Below are 13,935 nucleotides of genomic sequence, written 5' to 3'. Positions count from 1 at the left end.
ACTTACTGCTCTTCTGAAGAACCCAAATTCATTTCCTGACACCCATATTGTATGGCTGGAAACGTCTTGTAACCAGTAGCCCTCATCTTTCTTCTCACCTCTGAGGGTCCTCTCACACATGAAACATACAAGTACACACACATATGATCAAAGGTCCTAAAACAATCATTTCAAAATAACATAAGTTAATGGATGGCCATACACACGTTAGGGTAGAAGAATTTCTATTTTCATTAATCCAGAAATTGTTGTTTATTTACAAGTTTCTCCTGTGGCCCCTCAGCCCCCACATTTCTACTGAGAGAAGAGGAGTCAGGTATCTATGGAAGTACCTCCCCAGGGCAAGTCTGTACTGAGCCCAGGATTCTCTCTCTTCCACAGATGCTTTCCCTGCTCAGCCTACTCTTGAGATTCCCAACCTAGCAGCAGGCAGAGCCAGGTCTCAGAGGTCACGGCAAGGTCAACACCCTGGCTCTTTGGACACTGAACATTTTCAAAAATGTTGTCCATAAGATGAAAATCATAGTTGAGAAGGACACTCTCTACATGCTGCTGGAGGAGTGTGGCAGTGGCATTGAGGGAAGGGACATGAGAAGTGGCCTGGGACAAGGACAGACAGAAAATCAGAAGTGATTTGTTGTGATTGTCAGATAGTAAGTCTTATATGAAGGAATGGTCACTTAATGGATCTGCTGGTAAGGCATGGTCACTTAGTGAGTCTGCAGGAAAGAATGATCACTTAGTGAGTCTACAAGGAATTCATGATTACAGGGTGGTTCTACCAGAAGGGATGATTACTTCATGACTCTGCAGAAAGGATGGTTACTTAATGGGTCAGCAGGGAAGGGAGGGACACTTAGTGAGTCTGCAGGAAAGATATGGTCACTTGGTGATCCTGCAGGGAGAGATGGTCACTTAGTGAGTCTTTAGGGAAGGGAGTGGTGGAGCTGAAGCCTACAGGTGCTGGTCCCAACCTCCTCTTTTGTGTGGATCTTCATGGTCAGCCATGATGCTCAGAGCCTGGGCAACAACAGCCAGCAATTTTGTATCTGAATCCCTTGGCAGAATTCTTTGGCTATTTCTTTGGTTTTGTGCCTTATGTGTTGTGGTTAAGTTTTGAATGGAGAACAGTTGTTCCCACTTCAGTGGCTGGAAGGGATGAGACACTCAAGGATAAGCCTGTTGGCCTGTACCAACCCTTCTTGGGTCATCCCCCTTACCATTGTCATCCAAACCTCACTAACCAACAAAGCCATAGTTTAAATCACAGGGCCCAGGAAATCACCTCATACTTTGCTCTAAAAATAAAAAGAGTACAAAAAAAAAAAAGGCCATGATTTCAAAATAAATAAAAAATTGGTGTCTCCATCCTCTGCTGGATTCTCACCACCAGGGACTAAAACAAACATCCAGGGCCTGTTGGCCTGAGTAAAGAGCATGAGTGCTGGCATTATTAGTGACACCTCTCAGACACACAACATGGTCACAGGTGACTTCAGAGCAAGGACACTTCCATGCTGCATAGGGGTGTAAACTAGCCATGGAATGTGCATCTCCTACAGAGGGACACAGGGCAGTGCTTGGCACAAGCTGGTCCCAACCTCCTCATTTGTGTGGATCTTCATGGTAGGCCATGATGCTCAGAGCCTGGGCAACAGCCAGCACTTTTGTATCTGAATCCCTTGGCAGAATTCTTTGGCTACTTCTTTGGCCATCTTGAGTAGTGTCACAGAAAAATTACTGGGATGAAGATTATATCCTAGAACCCCAGAACAATGACCTCCCTCCTTCGACCCTCCTACTTTTTCCTAAAGATTCCCTCCTTTACACAGTGCCTCCATATTCCCAACTATACACATAGGTAAAGACTTCAGAGAGCTTTCTCAGGCTTTGGAGAAGTCCAGTAGACAAAGGCATCCACAAGAGAGGTGGGCAGGTAGCTCAAGGGGAGGTAGAAGAGCTTGGCATCCCAACCGGCTGAGTATCGGGTACGAGGGTGACAGGCAGTCAGAGCATGCTCCATGCAGTCAGTCACCAAAGACAGGTCAGAGTTGCACGTGTCATCCAGCAATTTTAGCCTTGTCATATCTATGCAGAATGAGAAATGTTTCAGGTGGTCATTCAGCTCCCACCACTCCTGTCTGACACTAGCATGGAGGAGAACTTCTATTCTCTATGTGCATGAAACCGTGTCTCTGAATCCCTGAAGCCATGTCCAAGCCTAGACTTCACAGTTCCTCAGAAGGACCACAACCAAGCCACTAGGAAGTGCCATGAATACAGAGCCTGCTATGTTTCTTTTGAGATCAATATGTCATCTCCCCAATAGTTGGGAAAAACCCAAGCTCATGGAAAACACTGCTGCCTGTATCTGTTTTAGCTTTGACCTCATAATAATGAGGGATTCCTATAAACCATAGCTTCATGTCTAGTAGTCAGGATCCCTGTATGCGGTGAGGTGCCCATCTGCTACAGGAAGGAGGGCTATACATGCTTATTTTGAGAAGAAACACTTGGTGGTGGGGGAACTGCTGGCAACACTAACAAGATTCACAATTCTAGGCTCAAGTTGGCTTTGCTTCCCCAAATCCACTCACGGGATGATAAAAACTTCTCGCCATAGATCTTTTTTACTTCTGAGCTGGCCTTGTCCCAGGTCATCTTGGTGCTTGATGACAGCCTATCACTACTTGTCACACAAGTCTTGAAGCCTCCAGGCTCTATTATAGCCACCTTCACCCCAAAGTAGGAGAGCTCCCTCCTGCAAGACAGACACATGTCAAGGACTTCAGAGCTCTTTCAGTGAGAACACTTTAATAAGAATATAGTAGCATGCCACCAGGAGCCTGTGATGAGGAAAGGCCACACCCTTTGGATTTGGGATGTGCAGGAAATGTCGAAAGATCTTGTGATAAGGCCATCACCTGTGTGCTTTTAAATCTCACACAAGTATTTGGTATGTGCACCTCACTGGCCTAAAGCTAGACTCCAGGTAAGACTTCTCAATCAATTCCAGATAAAAAGGGTACCCATCCTTCCCCAAATCACCTCCTCCTCACTCATGGTTTTACAGCTTCTCCAAACCTATCCCAGGAAGCTCATAGGCCAGCTCCCCTCTGGATCCTGTTGATGATACCCTCCTAGAGCCTCTGATCACAGCAGAGTGCAGGCTGACAGGTTACCTAACCCAAATGACTCAAACTCTTCTATCTGCCTTGACAAGTTCAGAATACACATCCTTGCCCATGGCCCTCAGATTCCTATGAGTCTGCTTGTTCTCAGCTCCTCAGTCTCCTGCCTGTGTCACCTGACTTATTCTATTGACAAGTAGGGGTCAGCAGCTTTCTCTATCAGTTAATATCCACACAGAGCCTAAAGTGGATGAATTTTCCCAGTAGCCATCCTAATGAGGCTGCTAAGTTCCTGTTTGGACCCTTACTGTAGGATCCAAAGTCTAATAACTACTCTCTCACCAATAATTAACTGGAGATAACCACTCCAAAGGATGGCCACAGTACCCTACCCTGACCTGACCACAGACTTTCAAGTTCTCAGTTGCCAGAATTTTTAAGGTCAGAGGGAGAACCTTATTGTAATTCTTCAATGAGTTGACTGTGAAGTCTTGTGAGTCTGGAAAGTACCTACTGGACTAAGTGACATGTTCAGTCTACCTCAAGGACATCCTCAAGTTGAACAACACTAAAGGTTAATGATCAAGACTCTGTCCAGATTACCTCAGGTCAAACACTAACTCAAAAACAATGTTCCAATTGTGCACCCTCCTGCAGACTATTAACTGTTCTCACCAGGCATGGTGCAACACACCTTTAATTCCAGCACTCGGGAGATGGATCTGTAAGAGTTTGGGGCCAGCCTGGTCAACCTAGTGAATTCCTGGAGAGCCAAGATTACATAGTGAGACCATGTCTTAAACAAACAGACAAATAAGCAAGCAAAAAGAAAAACTGAACTCATGTCTCAGTTCTACCCCAGCCATAGACACAAGAGGCATTTCCCAGTGTCCAATGATTGTCCAATGATGTATTTTCCAATCATTTCCTACCTCCGATGGAGGGAAGGTAAGAGAATCTACAAACCAGGATAGGATCTTTTATTTATTTATGTTTTTAAAGATAGATCTCATTACAGATAGTTGTGAGCTACCATGTTGTTCCTGGGACTTGAACTCAGGACCTCAGGAAGAGCAGTCAATTCTCTTTACTTCTGAGCTATCTTTCCAGCCTCATGATGGGGACTTAAAGACTGTGATTAAATAAAAACCTTATCAAAGCTCCCCTCAGTCACCCCTTTCCATCTAGTACCTGAGAGAGTCCGAGAAGGCCTCTACACCATGCTTGGAGATGCAGTAACCACCACCAAAGAAAGATATTCGACCCATGACACTGGAGACATTGACCACGCAGCCCCTCGCCTTCCTCACTAAGGGCAGCATGCTCAGAGTCACCTAGATCATGCCCAACAGGTTCACATCCAGTACAGTTGCAAAGTTCTGTTTGCTCATCCACTCATTGGAACCCGAGGGGGTGGAGATGCCAGCATTGTTGACCAGGCCCCAGAGTCCTGGAGACAGTGGGAAGAGACAGTCACACAACACAGGTTTAATTATAGATAAGATGCACATTTAACAAGGTAAGACCACTGTGCCGCGTGTTTACTGGAGAATAAGAATCAATGAATAGGAGCAGGGCATCCACACGTCTGGGGAACACATACCACAGACTGGCTGGCTCACAGCATGGATACCTTCATCCTTTAAGTCTTCCTGGCCCAGCTCTCTATCTGGGAAACAACAAGTGGTTTCTTCCCAATAAATTTAAGAACAGATGTTGAAGACATAGTCACCTTTGGAACCATGAAACTGTTTTGCAGGTTGATGCCACCCTTGCAGAGATTTATTCTTCCAGTTGTATCTTCAGAGTTCTCAGAGCAGTTCCACACAGTGCTGCCTCCAGGGGAAAGGGTCTGGAGCTATACCTCAGTGTGCATAGTGCTTGTCTCCCAAGCCTCCTTAGACCTGAGTTTGAGCCCACAAACCACCTTAAAGGCTAGAATGGTGGCTTGCTTGTAATCCCAGAACTTGGGAAGTCCAGACAGGAGCCTACTAGCCGAATGGCTTAGATAAATCTGTGAATCCCAGGAGGGAGATCTTTTCTTTAAAAACAAAGTAAACAAAAATGGCATAAAACCAAACAAAGTAGACAGTGCCCCTACCTGAGGGTATCTGCAGGCCCACACACCTTGACACATCCAGCTTCCCTACTAAGAAACTTTTGTGAGTCGCTTACAAAATACATGGTTGACCTGAAGGAGCAGGCAACACTAGAGTAGAGCTCCACCCTCTGCCTCAGAAAGCAGCCCTGTCTCTTTCCACTCACCCACAGGACACAGCCCTGTGTCTCTTTAGTCACTAAGCCACAGGTCCTCAGCAGCCACCTGGTAAGTGCTGTGGCCCTCAACATCACCCCTTCACTTTTACTGATCATGCAGGATCAGCTGGGGCCTACATGACTTAAGGCAATTGTACTGCTTGTTAATTTCAAAAAATTGGCTCAAAAGCCATGTGCCCTCTCAGTTCAAAATCATACCTCACCCTTCTAGAGATATAAACTGTTTAACCAAGACACTTCACTCTTGGGATCCTAAAACACACTTACTAAAACTGCTTACAAGAGTACTGCTTATGATCACAAAATGTAGGAAACCAGTTGGGGTGGCGGCACATACCTACAATCCCTGTACAAAGGAGGCTGATGTGGAAGGATCGTGAGTTCAAGTCCAGCTCTGGATTGAGATCCTGTCTCAAGCCAGGCAGTAGTGGCGCACATCTTTAGATCCTGCACTCCATAGGCAGTCAGGTAGACCTTGGAGTTTGAGGCAAGCCTGGTCTACATAGTGAGTTCCAGGACAGCCTGAGCTACACAGAGAAATCCTGTCTTACAAATGAAAAAAAAAAAAAACACCAACAAGTGAAAGTAAACATAAATGTACCAAACAGTGGAAGCTTCTGACTCCAAGGTTAAATCAGTGGGGCTTTGTTAAAGGTTAGGATTTTCTAGTTCATTAAACATTATCACTCAAAGAAATGTCATTGAGGTGGTAAAAATTCCTCACTTTTTAAAGTGAAAAGACTGTATTCACGTTAATGCCTACTGGTCAAAGTGTTAGCAGTTTAAATCCCAAGTGGTGAATTACAGGTTAACTGCTCTTCTGTTCTCTAGTGTTTTTGAACAATGACTGTGTTTCCTATTTGTTCATAGATTCCTTTAAACCACTCTGGTTTTTTTTTTTCTCACTACTAGAATATGCAAAGAAGAACAACTCTCTCCCCACAACCCACCTTAGGAGTATTTAGTCTTCCAAATCAGCCTTAAGCTGGTCTGGCCTGCTCTGTGCACAGAATAACCATGTCTGCCTTCACAGAGGACACAGCTGACAGGTAAGAGCAGGTATGCTGCTGACTCAGAAGATCCACTGCAGCATGGCTCCAGAGGTCCTGCACACATGACAAAGGGCCAAGTCCCATCCTCTGCTCAGGAAGGGACCCTGCGCTAACCTGGGACTTGGCATCCAACAATCTAGATTTTCTATGTAAAAAAAGATGACAGAGCAGAGACAGGGATGTGAGAGGGTAAGTCCTCACCAGGGCACCTTCTCACCAAGGCCAGAACACTTGGGAGACAGAAGGTAGAGGCTGGAAAGAGAAGAGAGAGCTCAGGTGACATGCTGGGTTACTTCAGGGTCCCCAAACACCACTAGGGATCTCCTCAGGAAGTACAAAGGGGAGGCCCCCTTGAAACAGGGAGACAAACAAACAACACAGATAGAAATCTCAATGGTACCTCTGTTCCCAACACGCTCATTCACCCACTGAGTGGCTGCCACAATACTCTCTGTCTTGGTGACATCAAGGATCACTGTCTCCAGCCTCTCAGATGTCTTGCTCCTCAGTTGCTCAGCTCCCTCCTCTGTCAGACATGCAGCCAGCACTTTCATGCCTCTCCTGTCCAGCTGTCTGGCCAGCAGGTTCCCAAAGCCCGAGTCACAGCCCGTGATGAAGACATACTTGTCATGCAGATGGGTCACCACCTTCCTCTCTCTGAACAAGCGCAGGAGTGTCCACAGACCCACCAGTGCCACCAGGTAGAGCCACATGGCTTGCACAGCTGCTATCAGGACAAAATGAGCCTGCCCTGTTTTCAGAAGAGAGAAATAGAACTGCAAAAGACTGTGGTAGGCAGCCTAGCCTACAGGCTTCTGGCAAGTGTGACTCTTGCTCCTCCCTGATCCCCTTTCTCAAGAACTTTCTTTTCTTTTTCTTCTTCTTCTTCTTTTTTTTTTTTTTTTTTTTTTTTTTTTTGTCCTGCTTCAATCCTCCAGTCCTCAGGTTGATTTTCTGTGCTGATAAGCAAATGCCCTTGGGCACCTCCTACTTAAAAACACCTCTCTAATTGGACCACTCCTTCCTGCCCTCTTATGCACAGGAGATCCATCTAAGCCTAATGACTCATGGCCCACATGACTCAAGGTCCAGGCTCAGACTCTGTGTGCCCATGGCTCCATCTGGGCATAGGTAGAAGGCTATTGCAAATGTAGCCTTGGACTCTGGACAAATTTACAATGAAATCTGTTTCTCAACGTTTATTTCCTCAACAGACTCAATCACTGTCATTCTTTGTAGGACCACAGGAGAGGCCACAGGAGAGATTACCTTCCCAGAGTAAAACTTGTCTGGGATTGGGGAGTGAAGGTCATGAAATGTGGCTTCTGACCTGAAAGATCAAACTCTTCTGGTTTGCTTTGCATTGCCATGATAAACACCATAACCAGAGCAACCTGTGGAGCCAAGTGTTTATTTAATTCACAGTTTATGGTCTATCATGAAGGAGCCTGGAGGCAGAAACTAAAGCAGAGGCCTTGGAAGAACACTTTTGATTGGCTTGCTTTCCATAGCTTGCCCAGCCTACTTTCTTACACCACAACCATGGGTTGTACCACCTGCAGTGAGCTGGGTCCTCCCATTTCAGTCACTAGTCAAGAAAGTGCCCTACAGACAATCTGATGGTAGCATTTTCTCAGGTGTGGTTCCTTGGCCCAGATAACTCTAGCTTGTGTCGAGTTGGCAAAGAACTACACAGGACATAAAACAGGAAAGGAAGGGGAGGGGTCTGGGAATGGCCATGAATAACTCCCTGAACTACTGGCAGAGGAGAGAAAGACTTGTATAAACCCTTCTACGACTGTATGGGTTTAAGTTGACATGACTGAACCATATTGAGCTTTAAGAACCGTGATTGCTTCAGATTAACACGAGCCAGTTTTTCCCATGTTAATTTCCTGGGAGAATATGAATTAACAAACCCTGCAAGCACTATGGTGAGCTTTGCCATAGGTTGCTGCACCAGGGACCTGCCTGAATTTGGAATGTCTCCATCCTGGCTCTTGACTTAAATAGAGAATCCGTCGGCAGGCCATTGGTGCTGGCTACGAAAGCTGGGGAATTTTAGGAGATGAGACTGACAAGAAAAAGAGGGTCACTAAGTGTGGTAGGCATTTGTAAGTTATAGCCCCCACCCTCTGCTGGTCCCTCTACTTCCTGGTATTCCACAAGGTAAATCACCAAGAACATTGGCTCTGCTGTGGCTTCTCCACATCAACCGACTCAGCCCTGCAACTGGGGGCCAAGATGAACCTTCCTCCCTAAGGTGCTTCTGCCAGGCATTTTGGTCACATTATCACAGAAGGCACTAAGACACAATTGGAGCACTCCTTGCCCTCTCTGCCTTTCTTTCTTAGACTTCATAGCACTGGGGAGCTGGTCCTCATGGACTAAGGCTCGGTTGTTCCACAGCATCAACCATGGGTATCATCATTTTCCTGTTCCTTACTGTTTTGGAGACTTCCATGCACACACACCTACATTCCACAGACACTCTAATAACAGGAAGCCTCAGCTGAACAAGGACCTGAACTTCAGCCAGGCACCAAGAGCTTAAAAGGTGGTATGTATATCCTGGCAGAACACTTAAGAAGGAATTTCCTGCCAGGCAGTGGTGACACACGGCTTTAATCCCAGCACTTGGGAGGCAGAGGCAGGTGGATTTCTGAGGCCAGCCTGGTCTACAGAGTGAGTTCCAGGACAGCCAGGGCCACACAGAGAAACCCTGTCTCGAAAAACCAAAAAGAAGAAGGAGGAGGAGGAGGAGGAGGAGGAGGAGGAGGAGGAGGAGGAGGAGGAGGAGAAGGAGAAGGAGAAGGAGAAGGAGAAGGAGAAGGAGAAGGAGAAGGAGAAGGAGAAGGAGAAGGAGACGGAGACGGAGACGGAGACGAAGACGAAGACGAAGACGAAGACGAAGAAGAAGAAGAAGACGAAGAAGAAGAAGAAGAAGAAGAAGAAGAAGAAGAAGGAATTTCCCCTCAGGAGACATGAGACAGGGTCAGAGTTTGGATCCCATAGAGTTCCATCCTTTAATTTGGGGAAGATGAAGATTTTGCTGAGGGGTGAGAAACCAGGGCCTGTGGCTAAAGGGATGACTTGGTAGTTAAGAGCACTTGCTGCTCTTTCAGAGGACCCAAATTCAGTTGCCAAGCACCCATCTTGGGTGGTTTGCAACCCCTGCAATACCATCTTCTAGCCTGTTTGGGTACCCACACGGTATACTCACATACATATAAAGAAAACTAAATCTTGTTTTTCTAAGACAAGAAAGCAGTGTCTGGGAAGAGCCTGCCTCTCAACCGATTGTCTCAAGAGCTTCAGTCTTGACACAGGTGTTAGCTTGGAATCTGTCACCTGGACTCGAGGCCCTCCCCGAGATGTCCATTCTCTTGGTGGTGGGGGCTGTGGGGAGTAATACTTCCCCATGTCCGGGATTCTTCATATTCCAAAGCTGGTAAAGCTCTGGCCTATACATGATAACTCAAATCAGTTTCTAGCCCTCAATATCCTTCCAAGCCAGGGATGGGAAACCCACATCTGAACTGATTGTCAGGAGTCAAAGATGTAGAACCAGGCTGAACATGGCAGCACAGATCTGTCATTCCCATTCCTGCACTTGGCAGACAGAGACAGGATGATTGTGAGTTTGAGACAAGTCTAAGCTACCTGCTGAGGACTCTTTCAGTACAGGCAAGAGAGTAAAGCAGGGGACCGAGACCTTTTTCTCATGACACCCACACAATGACTGGACTGTGCCCCAGTCCCTGCTTACATCTATTGGACTATATCCCATCTTTTTTCCTAGGAAAAGTGGTCTGGGAGAGGGGATGAGGGTCTGGCGGAGGAGGCCCTTGGAGGCTTGGGTGCTTTAGACTTGATTATCCATGTGACTTTCTTTCCACCAGGGAAGGCCCTTGATTTGCAGCCTCAGGCAGAACGTTGTATACCACCTGAAAGACCTGGCAGGGGCCCGCAGCTCTGGAACATCCCCTCTCAGCTAGACCTGGAGCACGGTTTCATTTGACTAAAGGCACACAGGCAGTGTTCTGAGTGGGCTAAATACTAGAGCTTTGATAGACTCAGAGCCCCTGAGGATGTGATCTAACAACCATCTCCTGCCCACGTGAGGTAGTTGATGGTCCACTCTCACCTGTGTTTCATAGTTTGTCTGAAGATGTGAGATTGCATACAGCCTCCATCTTGTTCATCTTCAGAATGAAGAGGAATCTAGATGAATTGAGCAAGTCCTCCTGACTCTTAACTTTTGGGGAGTCCAAGTGTTACATAATATTATGCAGCCAGCGGGTACCTGGTGAACCAGGTGTGCGAGTGTGGGTGTATGAGCGCTAGTGTGTGTGTGTGTGTGTGTGTGTGTGTGTGTGTGTGTTTGTGATGTGTGTGTGGTGGGTGTGTGTGTTTGTGAGAGAGAGGAAGAAGGGGGAGTGGAAGGGGAGAGAGAAGAGGGAGAACCTGTTCTACCTAAGAAAGCAGAAAGCAGTGATGTAAGCAACTGCTAGGTCCCCAAGGGCAGCCTAGTGAGATTGCCTGTAAGCTAACACTAAGACTGTGTTCTTAGGAAATGGGCACGGGAAGCACTGGAGAATTCAGGAAAAAACTTCTGTCCCCAGGGACTGAAAAGCTCTGGAGTCAGCCAGGGACCTTCAACATATCCAAGGAATAGCTAGGGGATGTTGAGGAAACAGAAGCTGAGAAGGAAATAGAGCCTGGGGGAATGATGGGAACGGAAGGAGGGTGCAAAGGTGGAGTGGAGCATGCTGGGAAATTTCTGGGTGGTATGGTCAAGAAAGGAAGCTGGTATCTGGTGCCTTTGGGGTCTCTTATCATTGTACTTGCAAAGTCCTGTTTGCTCATCCACTCATTGGGACCCGAGGGGGTGGAAGGGTCAGCATTGTTGACTAAGGCCCAGAGTCCTGGAGACAGTGGAAAGAGACAGTCACACAACACAGGTTTAATTGTAGATAAAAATGCACATTTAACACGGTAAGACCACTGTGATATGTGTTTACTGGAGAATAAGAATCAATGAATAGGAGCAGGGCATCCACGCTGCTAGGGAACACATGCCACAGACTGGCTGGCTCACAGCATGGATACCTTCATCCTTTAAGTCTTCCTGGCACAGTTCTCTACCTGGGAAGATGTTGAAGACATAGTCACCTTTGGAACCATGAAACTGTTTTGCAGGTTGATGCCACACTTGCAGAGATTTATTCTTCCAGTTGTATCTTCAGAGTTCTCAGAGCAGTTCCACACAGTGCTGCCTCCAGGGGAAAGGGTCTGGAGCTATACCTCAGTGTGCATAGTGCTTGTCTCCCAAGCCTCCTTAGACCTGAGTTTGAGCCCACAAACCACCTTAAAGACTAGAATGGTGGCTTGCTTGTAATCCCAGAACTTGGGAAGTCCAGACAGGAGCCTACTAGCCCAATGGCTTAGATAAATCTGTGAATCCCAGGAGGGAGATCTTTTCTTTAAAAAACAAAGTAAACAAAAATGGCATAAAACCAAACAAAGTAGACAGTGCCCCTACCTGAGGGTATCTGCAGGCCCACACACCTTGACACATCCAGCTTCCCTACTAAGAAACTTTTGTGAGTCGCTTACAAAATACATGGTTTGTAACGAGCGCCCCCCAAATCCCTTTTCGCCCGCGAATAAGGATAGGGAGGCGGTAATCGGGTGTACTGCGACAAGGACCTTTTATTACTCCACACGATAAAGCAGAAAGACGGAAGAAACCGGAAGAGGCCCCTTTAAATACTCCCTAGAGTGACGTATTCACTTCTGAATGGCTGTTCGCTCACCACCCAATATTACGCCTCGGGATAGGCCAGTGACTTGGCGCTCTTTCTGCCTAGCAGCTGCGCAGAATAATTGTTTACTGCTGGGGAAACATAAGGCCAGCGCCATCTTGGAAAATGCACGTGTGTAGCCACTGAAACAACGGCTCACTACATCTCTCCCTGTTTAAATTATTAATATAAAACAGCCTTTCGCCCATTAAACGCTGCACCAACTCAGTGAGGGAACGCAGAGGCCTGATCCCCTGTGCAAAATGAGATATTGTAATGGGTTTAATTCCCATACCCAATATCGATGCCTTTTGACGGGGAAAGGAAGTCTCTACCCTAGGGCCCCACCAGGGGAGGTTTTTGGCATCAAACCTTTGTGCAATCAGGCATACTTTCAGGAAATCTATCCACACTCGTGGAACATTCCCTGTCGAGTACCCACTCACAAACACCTCTAACTGCTCAGGTACCGGTTATTCAGGCAAGGGCTGACTGGACTTAGACCTCTCATCTGCCCAGTGCAATGGGACGAACCCCTGGGGTGCATAGACTGAGGGTCGCAGTCATTGGCTACTTTCCAGCCTAGATAGTCAAATTTCAGGGAGGGATGCTTGCTCCAAGACTGCGAGTGCTTAGGCTTTAAGCTACCTTGTCACATTTTTGTTGGGCTTTGAGCTTACAAACCAACCATCTATGAATACTAATTCACATCATAGGGCTGTATCAAGCAGGCCTATTCCCGCTCTTTAGAAAGAAAGAAAGAAAAGGCAGAAGAAATTTAAGAAGTAAAATCTCCACGGGCAGCAGGTTCCATTCGCTGGAAATCCAGATCTGCAATTGCTGCTGTACCTGGTCCAACTTCCCATTTCACTTTCCTTTTAAATAAGCAGAAAGATTATGGCTTTAAATAAATGTATCATTCACAAATCTCAGAGGTGAAATACCTGGATGTGGGGTCGCTGAGACACAGCTCATTTGAACCACATCTGCTAGCTGCTTCACATGGGCTTAGAGCCAATTAACTCTCTGATTGACCAACAGGATGCCTGCAATACATCCACTTTCTGTGGGAGTGTCAAAGCCTCAGAGGTTTTTTCTGAAATTTGATTAACAACAGTAGCTGCTGTAACTTGATTAACCATGTCTGAGTCAGCTGTCACAGCTGCAATTGTAGGGATGGTAATAGCAGCGATAAGGGCTGCAGTTATATCAAAATCTCCTTTCTTGTCAGGATAAAACCAAGGTCTCAGACATCTGAACGGGGATAGGGATCAGAGTGGTAAACTGGCTATTAGGCCTGCTTATAGAAAAGCAGACCAGCACTGGAATATAAAGCGAGTTACATTGGTACAAGTTAGCAGCAGCAACGCCTTTTAAGAAGGCAAGGGCATAGGTTTTTGAGAAGCAGATAGGTTAACCATCTAAATTCACTGTATATACTAGGAACCCGATTTAGGAGAGTCCAAATGGGAGCTGAGAGCGTCTGCAGATGAATCCTTCGGGGGGGGGGGGGGGGGGGCTTTTTCAGGAACCGCGAGTCGCTGCGTCAGTCGCTCTGGCAGCCAAAATGGATTGTCTTCCCCCTGTGGAAACACACAGACCGCTCCCCGGGATCTTATTAAAATAGGATCCGGGCCTTTCCATAGACCAGTCAAAACATTTTTCCAT

The 13,935-nt window shown here is 46.6% G+C and overlaps 1 pseudogene across 1 annotated transcript; it reads right to left on the bottom strand.

Moving 5' to 3' along the window:
- Positions 1–99: 99 nt before the first annotated feature.
- On the bottom strand, positions 100–7,417 carry LOC143436328 (retinol dehydrogenase 16-like; annotated as a pseudogene). The gene is made up of 4 exons (XR_013106441.1): positions 6,861–7,417; positions 4,323–4,581; positions 2,598–2,761; positions 100–2,088 (listed from the first exon to the last, which is right to left on the bottom strand). The product of XR_013106441.1 is annotated as a retinol dehydrogenase 16-like (transcript).
- Positions 7,418–13,935: the final 6,518 nt, after the last annotated feature.

This window comes from Arvicanthis niloticus, chromosome 22, assembly GCF_011762505.2.
Source record: "Arvicanthis niloticus isolate mArvNil1 chromosome 22, mArvNil1.pat.X, whole genome shotgun sequence".
Lineage (NCBI taxonomy): Eukaryota > Metazoa > Chordata > Mammalia > Rodentia > Muridae > Arvicanthis > Arvicanthis niloticus.
This window is presented reverse-complemented; position numbering and strand designations above follow the sequence as displayed.